This window comes from Bombina bombina, chromosome 1 (assembly GCF_027579735.1).
Source record: "Bombina bombina isolate aBomBom1 chromosome 1, aBomBom1.pri, whole genome shotgun sequence".
Taxonomy (NCBI): Eukaryota; Metazoa; Chordata; class Amphibia; order Anura; family Bombinatoridae; genus Bombina; species Bombina bombina.
Window position 1 is genome coordinate 379097772 of NC_069499.1, and position 22643 is coordinate 379120414.

Genomic DNA, 22643 nt, shown 5'->3' on the forward strand with positions numbered 1-22643 from the left:
CATACAAAGCCCTCAACTGTACTGCTCCCCCCTATATCTCAGACCTTGTCACCAGATACTCTACTTCCCGTCCCCTTTGCTCTGCTCATGACCTCCTACTCTCCTCCTCTCTTGTTACCTCCTCACACTCCCATTTCCAGGACTTCTCCAGACTGGCTCCCATCTTGTAGAACTATCTGCCTCACTCCACAAGACTCTCTCCTAGTTTTGAAAGCTTCAAGCACTTCCTAAAGACTCTACTGTTCAGGGATGCATACAACCTACACCTTTCTTTATACCAGTTCGTCTCCTCCATTGCTATCCCCTTGAATCCCCTTAGCATGTAAGCCTAAGAGCCATGCTGTTTTTAGATCACCTTCTTTGGAGCTGACTACAGCAGTGCGACTCTTGGCAGGGCCCTATATCCGTCTGATCCCTATAAATGTTTCCTTGTATTCTGCCTATGTTTATAGCGCTGCAGAATCTGTTGGCACTCTACAAATACCTGATAATAATAATAATTGTTGAAGTAATTCTTCCACAACAAAATGGTATAGACAGATCACCTAATGTATTTGTAAAGATAAATTAAAAGGTACTATAAAGGGAAATAAAATTCATAATAGTGCATGTTAAAATCATTTTCCAATATGTTTTGTTTGCAATAATGGATACTTTTATGATAACTTTTTCTAGGAAGCATTTCTGCAGATATATTGTTAAACTAGTTATAAGAAAATTTGAAATTTAAAAAATGCATGTCCATCACAGTATTGATTTAATATTTATGCCCTTTAAAAATAAGAAACTTGGGGGCGGAGCTAACCGTCAAGCTGGAGAGACGTTCATGAAAAGAGCTCTCTCTTACTTTTGCATTTTAAGCATAAATAAGGAGTTTTTATATGTAGATATCAGTTTGTCTCTCATAGGCTCAACTTATAATCTACTTATTGAAGGCTGATAAGTGTGTTTTGAGTGCTTCCAGCTTTTGGGCGAAGAGAAACTTGTGTGAATCGGCACTGACCGGATACTGAGGAACTGCATTGTAGTGCCAGGAGGTGATCCCAACTGGCTGCTTGACACCCACTACTGAGCTCCGGACTGATTATCGGCTGTCCCCTTGATTGCGCATCACTGCTGCCCGGAGGGTCGGGGCTCCGCTCCGGAGCGGCAGCTTATTACCGCATGTGTGATTGTGAGAAGACACCGAGGCCAACTGTCAGCCGCAAAGAATCACTCATGCTTTGACCCCTACCTTTTCTCTTGTGAGGAAGTTTGCTTCGGATGACAGGCCGGTTCCGGACGGGACTTGTGTGGGCCTTAGCAGGAGGCCAGAGAGCTGTGCTGCGCCACTTACTTTTTGGCGCGAACCCTCGCCATCTTGCGGCCTAACCCGTTGCAGGACCAGGAGATCCCAGGCGGAGTGAACCGGTGCCGATCTACAGCTAGCAGCCAGTGAGGAGGGTAAGAACCTACCGCAAGCCGCACCACACTCTTGCATTTACCTGATGCTGGGCTAAGAATATAGAACAGTGTAACACTAATAAGTGCCCTATATGCAGCTAGATTATCCCAGTTTGTAACGGTCCCTGCTCTGGCTATCTAACCAACTCAAGCCAGAAGTGGGACACTTGCCTCTCAGAATTAGCTTGGTGCCATACATCGGACCTGTTGGGAAAAAGCTTATCCCCATTCAGCACACATTTTGCATCATATATCCTGCACAGAGTAATAAAATTACAGACTTGGCTGATTAGCTTACAAAATATAAATGCAGGTATAACTGCTTTGGATCAGAACTAGCCAAGCTTTGCCAGTTAAAAGAAATTGAAGGAACACAAACAGCACCCATAACAGGGCTAGTGGTAGAGCTTAATGAGGTGGATTTGAAATAAAGAGACATAATTGTACAGAACTGCGGCAGACATCAAGAATTGCAGTAAATATAAAGACAGAGAGGTGTAGCGTTATCACTATAAAATCTGTTAGCACATGATACCGAACACCACTGAATACAATTGTGCTTTGCTGGCCTCTATCCCCTTCATTTCCTGCTGAACGCTGTGTCAGTAGGTCATACCCCATTACCCCTGCCCGTCTTCGTCCAGTGGGGACAACTGCCCTGGGGTATAGAGGCTGGTGACATTAATTAACTTCCAGTGTATGGGATGATGGAATGCATGATGACCCATCTACATAGGAAAAAGCCACTGGGAGATGTAATGAGTTAAAGATGTAAAGATGTGTTTTTGAAGTGGTCCAACAATCACACACTGCTCAAGACGAACTACCACAAGTATATATGGAACAGTGCTCCTCTCACCTTACACTATTCTTCCCTCATAGCATTACATAAGCATACTGCCTGAGCATATGGGATGAAGAAAGTGAGGCAGCATTATTAATATATGGAATAAACGCCCCTACTTAGGTAGAGGGGGAGGGTTTTGAAGAACAGTCCCAGAAACACAACCTTTAGTTAATTAAATTGAATCAAAAGGACTTGGCTCTTGATATCTCCTGATTCTGCAAGATTATCTAGACTGTCTACCTGACCGGGGTAGGGACGACACTGAGAGAGATATTCATTATGTCAACCAGGAAAGGGAACAAGACGGATAAAGGGATGAAGAGCACATCTATGGAGACATTTTTCAAAACGCCCAGAGCCCATAAAGTTAAAGATCTTCTTTTAAATGAAGTGGAGGAGGATCCTGAATCTGAAAATGAGGGAGAACCTGAAGACATGACTCCTGTGACCAAGGCGGATCTAAATACCCTGGTATCCAAACAGGATATTGCGACCAATTTCGATAAACTCTGGGAAAAGATGGATAGCTTTCAAGAGAAGATTACCAACAGTCTTACTGATATCAAAACTGAAATCTCTGAACTGGGCAATCGGGTAGACTCATTGGAAACAGCAACTGATGAAATGAGTGAAGAAGTAGCTGAAGCAGCCCAAACATTAACAAACCAACAACAAATGATAATGGAGCTAGAAGAGAAAATTGAGGACATCGAAAATAGGAGCAGAAGATCCAATATCCGCCTCAAAGGGGTCCCTGAGACAATTGGAGCAGAAGACCTGCACGACTATCTCCAGCAACTATTTAGGGCAATACTGGGAGCATCAGTTGACTCTGAAGTTCAAATAGAAAGAGCCCATAGGGCCCTTAGGGCTAAGCCCAAACCAGATCAACCCCCGAGAGATGTTATACTTAAGCTCCTGAGATACCCCGATAGAGAAAAAATATTGTCAGCTGCAAGACACAACCCCACGTTTAAATTCCAAGGCAACGTTATTCAGTTTTTTCAAGATTTATGCATCAAGACCCTACAAAGAAGATATACCCTCCGACCACTCACCCTCCTCCTCAGGAAACACCACATTCCATACAGATGGGGTTTCCCCTTTGCCTTGCATGTAGTGAGAAATGGCAGAACTGCCACGATCAAGAACACAGCGGAAATACCTGATATTTGCAAATTTTTGGAGCTGGATCCACCAGAAATTACAGAAAAGGAAGCAACAACAAGCTCTCTGGAACTTTCTCACTCTCAGGCAAAGTCTCAGAGACCGAGATGGAAAAAAGTTACTAAAAAGAAAGCTAAGACTTGAAAACTAGATATAATAAGGGCAGCACCCACTGGAAAGATTTTTACTTTTCTGCTGTAAATTTATAAGACATAGGCAAGGATCATTAACCCCATGACAAAGAGAGGGGTTGAGAGGACACTAAGCCTAAGAGACTGTTGTATGATCATTAACGTTCATAAGATGCTTTATATTGTGGTTTTTGTTGTGACCATGTACAAAACACACACTGTGGTGGTGTTGGTAAAAGATGACCAGCACACTGTTATATTGTAATATGTTTTTGGTTATATTAATGTTTATGTTTTTGTTCTTTGGAGTCACGGGATGCCCCACGAGTACGCAGAGCTCATCAATCATAGGTGAATCGCTAAGAGGTTGGGAGAGGTCTCATCAGAAAGAGAACAAGGTACCCTTAGAATACCCAACCACTGGTAAGAAAAGAGTAGTGCACAAATATATGCTTAAGAATGTCATTAGCTAGAATAACATTGCTCTCGCATAATGCGAGAGGTCTCAACACTGACATAAAAAGAAGGACAGCACTGACTAATTATAGACGACTGAAAGCTACTGTAATTTTCCTCCAGGAGACACATTTCCTGCACTCCACCATTCCCAAATACTGGGCTAGAGACTTTCCACAACAATTCCACTCTACGATAGATTCTAAAAAAAGAGGAGTCTCTATTCTTATACACTCCTCTATACCTTTCACACACAAAGAAACTATAGCAGACAAAGACGGCAGATACCTCCTGGTGTCAGGTCAAGTAGGGGGAATAGATATAGTCTTTTGCAACGTGTACGCCCCAAATGAACAACAAGACAAATATTTTCAAAATATATCTCATCTACTAACTGACTGGTCTAGGACACGTATAATCTTAGCAGGAGACTTTAACATAGACATACAATCACTGATGAAACACACATCCAACCTGCAATCTAAAAAGAAGACTAGACAGAAAGGGGTAGCTAAGAACATAGGGGGGATGCTTGAGCAGCATATGCTGCAGGACACTTGGCAAGTACTTAATGGGGATGCTAGAGACACCACATTCTACTCATCGGCACACAACAGTTACTCGAAGATAGATTATGTGTATACGAGTCAGATACTGCAACCGATATTACAACATATAGATATTCTTCCGTGTGTATGGTCAGATCATTCAATTACTAAACTATGTCTAGGGGACCTATTGGACCCAAAGAGAACAAAATCATGGACTTATGATCCGTCTTGTATTAAAAATCCGCTCGTAAAAGATAAAATTCTTAAGGATCTAGAGGAATATTGGCAGATTAATGCAGATACCACGAGTAACCCTATTATACCATGGGCGGCACATAAAGCAGTGATTAGAGGTATATTAATTAAAGAAAAGACAGCAGCTAGGAGACAACACACCCTACTCCTGACACAATTATACTCGGAGATTACTTCACTAGAGAGGGCACATAGAATAACTAGATCCCAAGCCACATTGACGCAATTGCAGAGCACTAAGAATAAGCTACAAACTATATTAAATGAACAGTCCGTCAAAGCGGCACACAGACTGAAAACAAACTACTTTATCTTCTCAAATAAACCTGATAGATATCTAGCGAAAAAAATCAGGGACAATTATCAGGCCTTATCAATACCGAGCATACAGAACTCAAAGGGACACATGACATCCCACCCACAGGAAATTGTTGACACATTTGCTCACTTTTATAGCGACTTGTATGATGGGACTAAAGTGCAACACTGCCCTCTGACGGAAAAAGTATTTGATTCTTTTTTACATAAAGCGGACCTGAAGCCAATTTCTGAGGAAGATAGGGAAGCCCTGAACGCTAAAATTACACCTGAGGAGGTACGAGCTGCTATTAAAGATCTTAAACCTAGCAAAGCCCCAGGTCCAGATGGATTCCCAGGGGAATACTATAAAGCTTTTAGAGATATACTATTGCCTCACCTGGTGGTGTTTGCTAACCACATTATGGAAGGGGGAGAAATACCTACAGAACTGCTTCAGGCTAGGATAGTGGTGATCCCAAAACAGGGAAAGGATCCCCATTTCTGCGCTAATTATAGACCAATTTCCCTTATCAACCAGGACCTTAAAATAGTTACTAAAATACTAGCTAATAGACTGAAACACATCCTGCCCTCAATCATACACCCTGATCAAGTTGGATTTATTAAGGACAGGGAGGCCCCCGACAATATACGTAGAATGGTATCGGTTATTGACTTTCTTCGAGACAAAGGGATGCCTTCTCTGATCCTATCTTTGGATGCGGAGAAGGCATTCGACCGAGTTGACTGGAAATATATGTTGAGTGTGCTGTCACTAATGGGTTTTGAGGGACGGTTTGTGAAGGCCATTAAGGGATTATATTCGACACCCACGGCACAGGTTAGAGCAATCGGACACCAATCTGAGACTATACATATACTTAACGGTACACGACAGGGATGCCCCTTATCACCCTTAATCTTTGCGCTATGCATAGAACCCTTAGCTGCATATATACGTAATTGTCCTGATATCTGGGGACTGGAAGTAGGGAAGATACATCATAAAATTACCTTATTTGCAGACGATGTGTTGCTCACCATTACGAAACCGCTCATCTCGTTACCACACGTATATCATGCCATACAATTATTCTCCCAGATATCGGGGTATAAAATTAACGCAGACAAATGCGAAGCACTCCCCCTATCGCTACCTAAACATACCATGAAGGCAATTGAATCAAATTTTGACTTCAAATGGGTATTAGACGGGCTCAAATACCTAGGGATAAAGCTGACTACCCACTCTTCTAAATTGTATGCTGCAAATTATTTTCCCCTTTACAAAGCAATTAGGTCAGACTTAGGAAGGTGGAGGAAAATGGGATTCTCCTGGTATGGAAGGTTATCTGCTGTCAAGATGACGATTCTACCCAGAATCCTCTATCTGTTCAGGGTCCTCCCAATTAAAGTTATCAGTCCAGACTTAGAGAACCTCCAAAAAGACATACACAGATTTCTGAGGGATAATAAACACCCGAGGATCCCACACCAAATCCTGACAAGACATAGACAGTTGGGGGGGGTGGGTGCCCCTAATTTGCACGATTATTACACAGCAGCTAGACTAGCGCAAAATTCAATGCTTGGGAGAAGACAAAAAGATGTTCTCTGGCCTGCCTTGGAGGCTGCTATGGGGGGAATGGAGGGACCCGAAGATATTCTCTGGGGTAACATAAAGAATAGGGACTCAGAGATCTATCATAATAAATCCACAAAATTGGCCAAACAACAATGGACCAAGATACAGCGGATAGGGAAACTGATACCTAGACAAACCCTGATAATACCACTAAAATACTTGATAAATGAAGAGTTTCTATACCATATCAAAAAATGGGAAAATAAAGGCTTATACAGGGTGGCAGATATATATTCACAAGGCAAACTACTGACCTTCACACAGCTTAGACAGAAGCTAGAACCTATTCAGATACACTGGTTCCTCTACTTACAGATCACATCAGCTATACAAACATATATCAGTAAGACCACAATACACAGTCCAAAAACGACTCTCGAAAATTTATGTTTAGCAATCAACAGACCCAAGAAAGCAATATCTAGATTATACATATCACTACAGGAAACTAAATACACGACTAAATCTACATTGCTACTAAAATGGGAGGAAGATATTGCTAGAGAACATACGATTGATGACTGGAATGATATATTTCATTACGCTAGTAAGGGCCTCATTAGTGCAGACCTCAGAGAGAATGTACTGAAGACAACCTTTAGATGGTACTTAACACCAATGAAAACATCTCATATGACGTTAGGAAACTCTAGATACTGTTATAGGGGTTGTAAAGTTAGGGGGTCATATCTTCACATGTGGTGGGACTGCCCTAGAGTCCAAAACATTTGGAGGAAATTGTCTTTAATGCTCAGCACCCTGTTAAACGAAAGGATTTCTCTTACACCAGCCCAGGCGCTGATGCATGAGACACTCCCGAGACTAAACGCACATATAAACACTTTCATTAGAATCCTATGTACCACCACAAGAATAGCTATAGCTAAATATTGGAAAAATGAGGCGCCAACATGGACAGAGGTCCTCAACAGAATACAGATGGTTTATTCGTTGTACGAGACAGCAGCATTTATTCAAGACACAGGGCCTACATTCCAGAAGATCTGGTTTTACTGGATAATCAGGGAAGGTGAAGGGACAGGGTAGGGGAGAGGGACGAGAATTTTTTGGAGACAGACAATGACTGACTTGATATAGGAGACTACCCAACAAAAGGAAAATTGATGAGAGAGCTACTAATAGCCATATAAATAGGTACTAGGTTGGGGGGCACCCGTGACTCCATGAGTTTGATGTGTTGCAATACAGGAGTTATTGAGTTATGTTTATTTGTTCTATTTAGATAAATGATATTACTGAAATTAAAAGAATATTACCCCCCAAGATTATATACTTCCAATATGAACTACAATAGCCAAGGACATATAAAAGAAGTAATTGAGGGAAAAATATGAAAATGAGAGAAACCTCCATAGGCTTTGAGATAGACTGCAGCAAAGGTAGTAGATAAGCTTGACTGTTGATATTTTATAATTAAATGATTAAGGCCAAAGTTAGAAAGTTTCAATTGCAAACCTGCTCAAGGAATGGTCCCTAGGCGAGTACTATGAGATCCTTAGAATACAACTATGAGTAAGGTAATAGCTACTCTGCTGCTGTAAGCTCTTTGTATTTTTTTTTATGAATCTTGTGCTTTTTCTTTTGTCTTTCTCATTGTATGTCACATGTAATGTATCAGTTGTAAATGGAGGAGGTTTGTGGTTTAATAAAAAATATTTTATCTAAAAATAAGAAACTTGTTAGTAAAAATAAAATAAATGCATCCGATAATGTAACTCAGATGGTTGTCAATTAATTCAGAACACAGGAATATGAAATTGCATCAATACCCATATTCCTTTGAGAAATGCTAGCGAATGATTGAATTTGCAAGGTCACTAATACGTATGTCTCACTCTAAAAAATAAATATAGAATTGTAAACAAGTATTAGTCCTCTATATCTGTCTAAAACATCACACAATGACAAGAATAAAAAGAAAAACAGAAATAACATTAATACAGCAAAATTATGTAAAAGGTGAGTTTAAAGAGACAACTTTATTGTGTTTCTTTTTTTACTTAAACATAAAAGAGATATTTAAAAAACATATTTTGAAATAAGATTCATTTTGAAATATTTCTTCTTTTCTTGATAAAAGCTAGTGTGTTAGAGGTCACATGGTTGAATTTATGGAAGTAAATTAGTACCTTTGTAAATTAAGCCATTTTTCACATCAAATAAAATGTACCATTCTGTATTTAAAATATATACTGTATATATATATATATATATATATATATATATATATATATATATATATATATATATATATATATATATATATGTGAAAAGATTTGGGGTTGAGAAGAGCGCCTTTACAGGAATCTAATCCCACATTACCTGTATATGTTTGTATACAATCCTATATAATAAAAGGCCAAGTGTGTTTGTCCGAAGCTGTCATGCGCAGTAGAGACAGCAGAGGACAAACACACCTGGCCTTTGAGTCCCTAGCTGATCTGCTGCAGAAGTGGGCGTGGCTGGACGTGAGCGGGGGTGTGTCCGACACAAAGGGGGCGTGGTCAGGTGTGGATGTCTGTGAAGGGGGCGTGGTCGGTGTGAAGGGGTGTGGCAAAAGAGAGGGGGAGAGAGAGCGCAAAAGAGAGGGGGAGAGAGAGAGCACAAAAGAGAGGGGGAAGAGAGAGTTCAAAAGAGAGGGGGGAGAGAGAGAGCAAAAGAGAGGGGGGAGAGAGAGCGCAAAAGAGATGGGAGAGAGAGAGAGCGCAAAAGAGAGGGGGGAGAGAGAGAGCTCAAAAGAGAGGGGGAGAGAGAAAGCTCAAATGAGAGGGGGAGAGAGAGAGCAAAAGAGAGGGGGGAGAGAGAGCCAGCAAAAGAGAGGGGGAGGGAGAGAGCGCAAGGGGTGGGACCGCTGTACTGCAAAAAATGGCCCGTGTGGACGGGCTTTAGGACTAGTATGTATATAAATCAAAAAATGATAAATGTGATCATTTGTTGAAGGTCACATAAAAGAGCAACAAATATATATTCAAGTGATAGTTATAAGTGGACTATGTTCAGAATAATGTTATTGATTGTAAATATATATACACAAATATATATAATCACAGAAAATAAATATTTGTTGTTTTATCCCATACATAAAAATGCAAATATATAAAAAAAGACAAAGGAAGTCCAACCACAGAATATGTGGATATAAAAAAAACTGAAAGTGAGGAAACGCTTATCACACTTTACATCCAGTAGGTATTGCACTTACTAGAACAAACCTCAATCATATGAGGTAAGTTGCCGCCTCTGTAAGTGAGAAACTTCCGGAGCTCTGTAGTGCTGATAAATGCTTGGCCGTCTGTGTCTTGCCTTCTCCTCTCAGAGTATGGGTTCAGTGTTCTGATGTGTACTGATGATAGATATTCTCCAAGTTATGCAAAATGAGAGGCAGAAGAGAAATACATAGCGTAAAACTGTTTATTAAGTTAAAAACTATAATTAAAATAGACAAATGGCCACTCACATTAAGAATCCTCAAACATATGAGGCATGTGAAAAACACTCAATGTTAACCTGTGGTTCTCAACTTTGTGTATATTAACTGCAAACGCTGTATCTTTATTCTCAACAGAGAAATTTCTTCCATGCACAGTTCCAGAAATATCCGTTTTTAAACACAAGTCAATGAATGTTTGTGAAACAAATATACAAAGTGCATATAGCACCAGAGTAATAAAACAAACTCTCACAAATGGAGCATATGTGAATTTGTGATTGGATGGGAAGTTGAAATAACTTTGAAATTGTCAGAAAAAAATCTTCTTTCATTTGAAGTTCAGAATAAGTGCTATTGTATTGTCTTTTTATCTAACATTTGTTGATTATGCAAATCTACTGTATTTACTGGGCCTTTAAAGGGACAGTCTACACCAGAATTGTTATTATTTAAATAGATAGATATTTTATTAACCATTCCCCAGTTTTGCATGACCAACACAGTTATAATAATACAGTTTTTACCTCTCCAATTACCTTATATTTAAGCCTATGCAAAATGCCCCCTTATTTCAGTTCTTGCATTTCGCCAATCAGTGCTGCCTTCTAAGTAACTCCACGGCATGGGTACTATGTTTTCTATATGGCACACATGAACTAACACCCTCTAGATGTGAAAACATGTCAAAATCCATTTAGTTAAGAGACGGCATTCAAGGGCTAAGAAATTAGCATATGAGGCTACCTAGGTTTAGCTTGCAACTAAGAATAGCTGACCACCAAAAAAACTAGTCAAGCCTGCAAAACTTACTAAAACCACAGTGGCAAAAGAAACCTCAGTGAATAGCTTTTTTACGGCTAATAAAAGAGCCTCTCAAATGTCTGACCTTGAATTATCAGCTTTCCCTGATAGAGAGATCTGTTCTCCAGGTGATATATCCCCATCTCACGACTCAACCACTCAAGTCCCAAAATCTTTAGTATCATCTCTTGCATCAAAACAAGATATTGCAGAGATTATTAGGTCCTGCATGAAAGAGGAACTGGCAGAGCTAAAACAAGACATCCCCACATTGGGGTTTCGTGTCGAGGCTCTTGAAGATAACACAGACTTTATCAAAGAAGATGTCAATTGTTTGCAAAATCAATCTGCACAACAGCCAACCCTCATAGACATACTGCATGACAAGATAGAGGACTTGGAGAACAGCAGTCAGAGGACAAACTTGAGGATCAGGGGAGTTCCTGAGTCAGTTCTATCAAAGGACTTACCAACTTACCTCCCTGCACTCTTCCAGCACTTAACAGGGTCCCCTTCTGCAGAAAGCATACAATGGGCATTGAGACCCAAGCCCCCTGATGGGGCCCCTCTGTGGGACATCATAATTAAGTTTTGGCAGTTTAGGGAGAAAGAAGAATTTCAACAACACTGAGAACTGAATTTACTAACAACCCTTCTTAGGCAAAAAAGAATACTATACAGATGAGGTTTCCCCTTTCAACTATTTGTTCTGCATGAAAATAAGAAGCTGACGGTCAGAACCACTGCTGATGTTCCAAACTTCTGCAAAGCGCTGAACTTAGAATCACCAAACTGCACCCCATTAAATGCAGCTCAAGTTTGGACAGATCGCAAGATACCTCAGCAACTACAAGACAAATGGCAACAAGTCCACCCATCCACAAAAGGCAAGCCCCAACCCTCACACTTATCATCTCCAAAAAGAACAGCTTCTCATCTCCCCTTGAAAACCTTATGAGGTAACGGACAACTGAGAAAACCTGAAAGACCATCAAAATGTGTTGACTTCCTTTAATCTTGAGGTGGTGAGATAAAAGACATGGAATTGTAATAATTCTTTCCACATACCCTTCCTTCCCCTTTCTCCCCCTTACCCCTCACCTATTTCCTTGATTATTCATAACTTGTCTTAAATTGTGAAGCGAGTTTGTTAAGACAAACGATAATAAGATGATAATGGTAGACAATGTAAACATGTATATAGAGGTCACCTTATGAGCTGGTTACCATCTCTAATTGCTTTATTGATCATGACTTTTGAGACCCTTTCTTTTCTCATGGTCGCAATGTTTCTGTTTAATGCCTCTAGGCCATCTCTCGAGGAAATGATTAGTCCAACTATTTGTTCTTTATTGTTGATTTTGTTATGTTTATATTTTTTTTTGTTTAAGGTACATGTACACAATCAACACACGGGAGGGCAAATAACTATTCTTATGCACAACCACGAAAAAGGATAAATGGCACCAATAGACAAAAAAATAATCCTAATCACCCAAAATGTTAAAGGTTTTAATTTACCTCAAAAAAGATATTTTGTACTCACAGATCTCCATAGGAAGAAAGGAGACATCCTTTTTCTGCAGGAGACTCACTTTCAAAAATCCAAGGAACCCAAGTATTTGGGCTCCATATACACATATCCTCATATCCTCATAAGCAAGCACTTCTATGCCCCAAATACAAAACAGTTACCGTTCTTCAACCAAATTCTAGACCTTTCAAAAAGAGCAATATTCATTGGTGGAGACTTTAATATTCCCCTTCAACCAAACATTGATTGTACAAATCCTCACCCCCACAACATCTAAAAGCACAGTTAAACAACTTTGGAAAATCATGCAGGACCAAAATGTATATGATACTTGGAGATAAAAGAATCACACCAAAAGGGACTATACCTTTTTTTCAACCCTGCATCGATCATATAGTAGAATAGATTATCCCATGACAAACCAGAAATGTTTAGCAAATATTACATTCCCTAAAATCACAGATACTGTTTGGTCTGATCACTCAGTGGTGATACGCAACTCAGTTGGCCAAGTGCCCCAAATCACCCCTTCCTTTGGAAGCTTGGTGATACTTTATTAGCAGCCCCAGAACTTATAGCCAATATTGAAACATTATTACCAGAATATTTTAAATTTAACTCACTCCCAGACAGTTACCCCTTTACGGTTTGGGAAGCTCATAAATGCTAAATAAGAGGGGAGTTTATCAAACAGAAATCACATATTTTTTTTTTATCTAAACAACAATGCATAACGCTTACAGATTAATTATCTAAAACAGAATTTGAGCATAAAAATAATCCTTCGGATCAGTAAATCTATTCCAAATTAGAAACTGCAAGGAAAGCAGTCCATGACCTGCTACTTTGAGATACCAACCAACTGGCACTAAAAACTAAACCAACATTGTATTTTGAGAACAACAGAGCTGGCCCAAGCCCTTAAACTTAAAAAAACTTTGTCCATGAGCTAAAAACACCTGCAAATAAAAAAGTGCATTCTACTCCAGAAATTCTCTCACAATTCCATTCATACTTCTCAATACTTTATAACTGAAATAATAATCATCAATCAATAGATAAAAATACAGATAATGGGGCCCAATTATCAAGCTCCGAAAGGAGCTTGTGGGCCCTTGTTTCTGGTGAGTCTTCAGACTTGCCAGAAACATCAGTTATGAAGCAGCTGTTCCTAGGACCACTGCTCCATAACCCTGTCCGCCTGCTCTGATGAGGCGATCGAGTACGATTGGGTTGATTGACACTCCCTGCTGGCGGCTGATTGGCCGCGAATCTGCAGTTGGCGGCGTTGCACCAGCAGTTCTTGTGAGCTGCTGGTGCAATGCTGAATATGTAGAGTGTATTGCTCTCCGCATTCAGCGAGGTCTTGCGGACCTGATCCGCAGTGTCGGATCAGGTCCGCAAAACCTTTGATAAATAGGCCCCAATAAATGTTATTTGCGAGAAACCTGGAGGGAGGGTATGTAGCTAAAGATGGTGTCCACGATTGGTTAACTATCTAAATTAGTTAATAATACAAATAACTGATGGGCCTAAATATATATGTGTTACAATAGAAAGGCAAAAATATAATAAATCAAATACTCTTATATACTTAGTTTATAACATTTAATATAACATAAGAGTTTAAAATCCTTGAAAATGAAAGCATACATAAAATACAATATATTACGAAAAAAACTTTAAAACAAGATCTGATGGTACCATTGTGTGTGCATGGAAAAAAAGGTGTCCTGTTATAAAAATAGATAATAATCCTGAAAGTCCGAAAAAACAGTCATATGATCTTATGATAAGTTGAACTGATATAATATCCCAATGCTGGTGTGTTCAAACTAGTGTAAAAAAGTGAACCACTCAGTGATATGTGAAAAAATTAACACATAAGTCTCCTTTCAAAATTCAAAAACCAAAATCTAAATTTGCAACATGTGATATCACAACTGTGTACAAAAAATGTTTTGAAAAAATGAAAAAATAGGAAATTGAAGGTCAAAAAATCAAAAATCAAAAAGTGAAGAAATACAAAATTAAAAAATTAAAAAATTGAAAAATGGTGGGGTGTACACCAAAAATGCCTTAGTGAATGTCTAATGTATCCTTGGAAAACAAAACAGATAATCCTAAAATTAATCTGTGGTACTGAAAGTATATCCAAACAAGTGTGGTTATAGGATTCTTAAAGTGTTGATCCTCTTCTTAAGGAATGTGTTAAAACTTTGGTGATGTCATCTTGAACCTATAAAATGGTACAAAAAACAAACATAGTGCAATAAAGCTACTATATAATAGGAATAAAGGTGTTTAACTCACCAACTGAGATCCTGAGCCGTAATACCAGTTAGTCAGCGCATTTCGGTCCGCAAAGGACCTTTCTCAAGACCAGTCTGGTTGTGCGTTATCCACCCTAATCAAGTAGGCTTCATCCCTCTTAGAGAGGCATAAGATAACACAATTAAGATCCTTAATTTATTAGAATATTCACAGACACTCAAAATACCCTCTTTATTCCTGGCCATTGATGCCGAAAAAGCTTTCAATTGGCTCGACTGGCAGTTCCTCAGAGATACAATACTTAAATTTGGTTTCAGTGATGCCTTCACAGAAAAAAAATTGCATTGTATAAAGCACCCAGAGCTCGTATTAGATTAAATGATTCACTTTCATACCCCTTCTCTATCCACAATGGTACAAGACAGGGGTGCCCCCTATCACCCCTCTTGTTTGTAATGGCCATGGAGGTCCTAGCTGCAAACGTTAGGATGAATATAAAATGGCTCTTTATGCTGATGATGTCCTGTTAACCCTAACTAACCCATAATTATCTTTACCAGTCCTTATGACAGAAATAGAAATATATAGTCAATTATATAATTTTAAAGTAAATACCTCTAAGTCAAATTTTTTAGAAATTGAACTAACCGAACAGACAATCCAACAGATAAAATTGACATACCTGTTTGCATTACAACACTCTTCATTAAAATACTTAGGGATACAAATCTCTAAAACCCCAGGTGCCCTTTTTACAATCAACTATCAAAAATTACTCAAATCTACACCAACAGATCTAAATAGTTGGCTACACAAACAACTCTCCTGGCTTGGCAGAATTCATGCTTACAAAATGAGTACTCTCCCGCGCTTCCTTTACATTTTTTTCAAACAGTACCAATCCAATTACCACCAACTATATAAATACATTACAGAAAATAGCTAACACACAGCTAGATTATAAGTTGTGCGTTATGACTCAAATATCATCGTTATGGGCCATAACGCTTCATTTTCCCTAATGCTGCTATTACAAGTTTCCGTAGCTACAAAAATATACATATCATATCTACGCTCAAATACCTAACGCTCACACAGATTCAGTAGTTAATGATATACCAATAACAAAAACATCCACAAATCACTTCAAAAACATTACACAAAGTACACTTACACTCATACAAACACTCTACAATATTTCATTTTTAAATTAAAATTTTTCATGTCAAAATATAACGGATCAAAGTTATGCGATCTTGAGTGTTTGAAAAAAAAATGCACACAAACCCATTTTACATTGACTTACATAGACATACGGGAACATACACTCATCTAGCTACATCTAACAACAAATATCACATATATACACAAATCGATACATACAAACAATATACAGCACATTACCTACACAAAACATTAGTTTATTATGAAATTAACACGATTTAGCTACTTTTTCACCGAAGAACATGACATCACTCATGTTACGCTCAACACAAGTGTTGGGTTTTATTTCAATTGACATTTCTCTCCTCCATTGACTTCTATGGGGAATATGTGCTCGTGCACGCAAACGGCAGATTTACCTAACGCACACAACATTTTTGCCTTCTAAACTCATAATACCAGCGTTAGAATTGTGGCGCTAATTCATTCATTCTTGCGTTAGTCCCGCTATGACAAATAGATCAAGAAATTACTATTATGGAGTTATGGCTTTTACTTGTGTGAACATCACTAAAACATCAAATTCTTTTACAAAATTACATTACATCAACTAGAAATTACCAGCAATTTGATCATCACCAATACGAAATCGGTTTAAAAAATTAAATCATATTTAATGGACAGAAAAATTATTTTTTAAGCTTTCAATATTCACAAACAGTAGCCAATTGTAAACATGTCTCATTTATGTCTATTATAGCATTTCATTTATTAAACTCATATGTTTGGATGAACAGCATATATAGATAGGCTCACCAGATGATGATTGATGGATGCACATGCATGCCTTTTGGCATTGACTCATACATGTGCCTTGATATTCATATAAAAAAATATAAACAATGAACACATTTACATCATACAACTACATTGGAAGGTTGGTTAACATTGGATTCTCTCTTGGAATCATGAAACAGAAATTATGGATTTAGTGTCCCTTTAACATCATGATTCACTCATAATATACCATTAGGAATTACGTACAATAATAAGCTTTTTTGGAAGGAACAACAATGCTATACTGCTTTATATAGATGAAAATATCTGGGAGAGAATCACAATACATACATAGATGTAAATAACACACATCACACAACAGCAAAACACATATTTATCTTTTTAATCATCACACAATAAGAATGTTGCAAAATACAACAAGAGAACGAAGATTTGCAAACTAGACAGGCAGGTTGCTAATATGATGACCATTCTAAGCTTCAACCATACACATTACAGCATTAGGACTGTACCGCCCCTTTCAGCAGTTTCTCACTCAATACTACATATACATAAACGAGAGGGTTGGAAGATCTTCATTATTATTGCGGTTTCAATGGGACAAGTAAAATATCGCCAATCACTATATATATGATAATATATCAGCCATTACTTTATCGTTTGGCAACAATATTGCAGCAACATTGATCGATCAGATTCTATGTCATGTCTATGCACATTATACACAAGTATGCACTTTCATTCATGTTTGCGTGGACGTGTGGTTTTTACCATAAGATCGCGTTTAATAAGTATTTATTACACATATGAACAAACATCACGAAGGTGCACCGTATATGTTATATTTTACACTTTCACATTACGATTCATTGGGGGGGGGGGTAAATTTAAGCAAACACAAGAAAATCTTCCCACTTTGAAAGCATTTGCGCCGCTCAAATACAATCAAAATTATACAATCAGCAATCATTACGAACACGCTACCATTGGACATATTGCACTATAAATACCCCAAACAACATGGCCAAAGCATCCCTTGTGATCAAATTGTATCAAATCTCTTTTGTGTTTTTGCATACTTTGTTACTCCTTGTGCGTTTGCTCTGCTGTTTGGCTTTGTGCTGTTTGGCTTGGCAAATATGGATGATCCACAGTTAGTTGGTGCTGGTGCTGTTGCACGAATTGTGTACAACAGAATCAGGCATGCTCGGCGTCTCCAAGAGAGGCGTAGGGCTCGTCTGATCAGAGGTCCTCCTGTTTACAGGGTGAGGCCCACCTTGGATAACATGAGCAACTTCGAGGTTTATGACAAGTATAGGCTCAGTAGAGAGCAGCTAATGAGCCTTTACAATGTACTTAAACCTCATCTGGAGCCACGTAAACATATGCAAACTGCAATTCCTGGCATGACCAAGATGCTAAGTTGCATACATGTCCTGGCCTCCGGAAGTTTTCAATCCGGAGAGGGGTACATGCATGGGCCATCTCAGGGTATCTTCTCTGTGGTTTTTGACAATTTTCTGGATGCCATGGAACAAGTTTGTAAGCTTTACATAGGATTCCCTCAGAGTGATGGCAATTGGAGGAGCCTGAAGAGGGAATTCTATGCAATAGCTCGAATGCCCAATGTGTTGGGAGCAATAGATTTCACCCACATTGCGCTGCATGCTCCAGCAAATGAGCAGCCCTTCAGAAATCACAAACATTTTCATAGTCTCAACGTGCAGTTCGTCTGTGATGCATGGATACGGATTATGAATGTGTGCGCAAATTTCGGCAGGGCTTGCGATTCAACCATTTAATTGTCTTTCTGCAAATGTCTAGTTTTAGCTCCAAACAGATATGTAGCAGATCCTAGCTTAAATGTGCAGCTATAGGATGTGATATAACCATTTATTTCTCTTTCAGCAAATGTCTAGTTTATTCAAAAAATGCATATGTAGCATGTCCTAGCATAAATGTGCAGCTATAGGATGCAATTTAAACATTTATTTCTCTTTCAGCAAATGTCTAGTTTATGAGATTCTAGTGTACACAAATGCATTGTATCTTATTGAAATGTATTTTTATATAATCATTTTTATGATATTTGTAATATTTGACATTTTGTTATGTTCATTATTTATAGGTGATTCCGGTTACATGAGCCGGACTTGGCTCAATACGCCGGTGTGTAACCCCGCAGGCGAGGCCCAGGAGCGCTACAATCGAGCTCACAAGTGGACTAGGGCTGTAGTGGAGTGGATGTTTGGGCTACTCAAAATGCACTTAAGATGCCTGGACAGGTCTGGAGGAGCCCTCCAATACAGCCCTAGGAAGGTGGCAAAGACCGTTATAGCCTGCAGCGTTCTGCATAACATAGCTCAGCGAGCTGGGGTGCTGCAGGCCATCCAGGCGCCCCAAGACCTCCACCAAGATGAGGAGGACAATCCAGTTCTAGAGGGGCCATTCTTGGACGAGGGGCTCAATGTCAGAGACAACATCATCAACCGTAACTTCAGACGGTAAATAATAGAAGTTATGTAGGAGCATTATGAATATGTGTGAATTTTAGGGAAATGAGAAGTAGATAATTGTGCAAACATGTTAGGATTGTTCAACAAATGATTATATCCAAATATAATTTTAAATTTTTCTTATCATAGCTTATTTATACATCAGATGATTCTGGCATTGGCTCCTGTAATGACTTTGCCACCTGATTTCCGAAGACAACATCAGATGGTAAGTATACACAATGTATGGACTGGGGGGTATTTTTGTACAATGATCCATCATATGGCATACAATTTTAAATGTATTTAGTTTACATATTACTAGATTTTTAGATAGTCAGAAAGGGATACTCTAGCAATACTATGTGCTTCAAAGTCATACATTAGAGGTTAGGTCTGCATGATGTATATGACTCAGCTTCACACTTGATTGATAAAACGCAAAATATGCTACATACTCTTAGTAAGTTATTGATCTAAATAGTTTCGGAAATGGTTAAGGGGGGGATGCAGAACCAAGTCACACATTTTTATTAATGAAAGTGAATAATACCAATGTGATCATGTCTGTGGCATTGTCTTTCAACTGTGCTGACTTTGAAAAACAGACAAAGACACGTTCACATGGTAAATGGGGACAATTCTCTGGAACAAGACTGGGGATGCAGGATACATCCTATGGGAGACACTTATGGTTCCTAATGTTTTTTTTTTTTGTTTTGTTTTTTTAGATGGTATTTCACAATCCTGTATTTTGAAAATAATGAATAGGACACATAATGAAGATAAACTGATATTTTGAATAGAATTGCCTTTCAAAGACCATACATCCAAGTTAGTTTGCACAATGCATGCTATTTAAGAATCATAAGGAATAATGTTCAAATAATTCAATATATATATATATATATATATATATATATATATATATATATATATATATATATATATATATATATATATATATAATTTCTTTACATATTACATTTTTATATTTTACTTATCTAAAAACATATTTAATACATATCTATATCCCAGTAAGATAAGAAGAAATACATCTATATAATATTCTGACATGTAAACAAAATATTCATGAATGTTAAAGTATCTATTTTACAAGCACATGCCTGATATCAAATATATTAATTTTGATTAATTTATTGAATGAAAAAATATCAACACAGCTTAAGCAGATAATGTTAAAGACAAGTATCTTACAAAAGTTAAGGTGGAGTTAGATACAGCCATCTATGATTTGGTTGTGTGATTTAGAGATGTCAAAATCATAAAATGTTTATGACAAGGATATGCAGTATAAATTATACATAACAACTTTGCTCATTTCACTTTTAAGAAATAAAAGTTTTTAACTTGTTACATTAAAGTGACAGTGTAGTTTAATGTTATATTTACATTCTAATATTCCTAATCTTTCTTAGGTAACAAAAAAAATTCTTAAAATAAATATAGGTTTTTTATTATAGTTTCATTATTTGAAAGGTAATCTAGTTTAAATTATCTTTAAAGAAAACGTAAGTTAATTTCACATTTATACTAAGCTAGTTATTGTATGCCATATTGATGACTTTTCACTCTAGTGGAGTCATTTGAAGGGTCAGTTAACTATAGATATATACAATTATAATTTCAAACAATTATACTCTTTATCAGTTGGAGTGTATACAATTTCTATAATTATTTATGTTACCCTTGATTTTAATTTAGTTCATTTCTCCAATGTTATCTCCACCTATTCCTAATGGTTTTATCCTTAAAGGGACATTAAACCCAAAACTTTATTTCATGATTCAGACAGAGAATACTAATTTAAACAACATTCAAATGTACTTCTATTATCTAATTTGCTTCATTCTTTAGATATCCTTTGTTAAAGAAATATCAATGCACATGGGTTAGCCAATTACTCAAGGCATCTATGTGCAGCCACCAATCAGCAGCACCTGAGGCTATCTAGATATGCTTTTCATGAAAGAATATCAAGAGATAAAAGCAAATGAGATAATAGAAGTAAATTAGAAAGTTGTTTACCATTGTATTCTCTATCTAAATCAGGAAATAAAAAAATGGGTTTAATGTCCCTTTAAGACAAAGCTGTATAAATATAGCCATTGCAAGATATTTCACTCACAGTGGGGCACACAATACATAAGGTAATACAAATTACAAATGTTTTATGTTGATTGTTTGGCAGATATAAGAAGTATGTATATGGGGATAAAGTTAGGAGATCAGACTATCTATCCAAGCTAATACACATATTTGGGGTTTTCGATTACCAATAATAATTCATAGACCAACATTAAACATTTAATTTCATGCATTATATACTCTGCTGATAATAAAATAATAATGAATTGTAAACACTACTGTCGGTAAGACTTGTGGTGCTAAAGTGCAGTTTACGCTCACCGCTCACCTACAAACAACGCTGGTATTAAAGGTTTTTTCAAACCCGGCGCAAAAAAGTGAGCGGAGAGCAAAATTTAGCTCCACATCTCACCTCAATACCAGCACTGCTTACGGTAGCAGTGAGCAGGTAAAACGTGCTCGTGCACGATTCCCCCATAGGAATCAATGGGGCAGATTCGGCTGAAAAAAAACCTGACACCAAAAAAGCAGCGTTCAGCTCCTAACGCAGCCCCATTGATTCCTATGGGAAAATAAAAGTTATTTCTACACCTAACACCCTAACATGAACCCCGAGTCTAAACACCCCTAATCTTACACTTATTAACCCCTAATCTCCTGTCCCTGACATCGCCGACACCTGCATTATATTATTAAACCCTAATCTGCCACTGTGGACACCGCCGCCACCATTCATTATACTTATGAACCCCTAATCTGCTGCCCCCAACATCGCCGAACCCTACATTATATTTATTAACCCCTAATCTGCCGCCCACAATGTCGCCGCAACCTAACTACATTTATTAACCCCTAATCTGCCACCCCCAATGTCGCCGCCACTATAATACATATATTAACCACTAAACCTAAGTCTAACCCTAACCCTAACACCCCTAACTTAAATATAATTTAAATAAATCATAATAAAATTACTATTATTAACTAAATAATACCTATTTAAAACTAAAAACTTACCTATAAAATAAACCCTAAGATAGCTACAATATAACTAATAGTTAAATTGTAGCTATCTCAGGGTTTATTTTTATTTTACAGGCAAATTTTGTATTTATTTTAACTAGGTAGAATAGTTATTAAATAGTTATTAATTATTTAATAGCTACCTAGCTAAAATAAGTACAAATTTAGCTGTAAAATAAAACCTAACCTAAGTTACAAT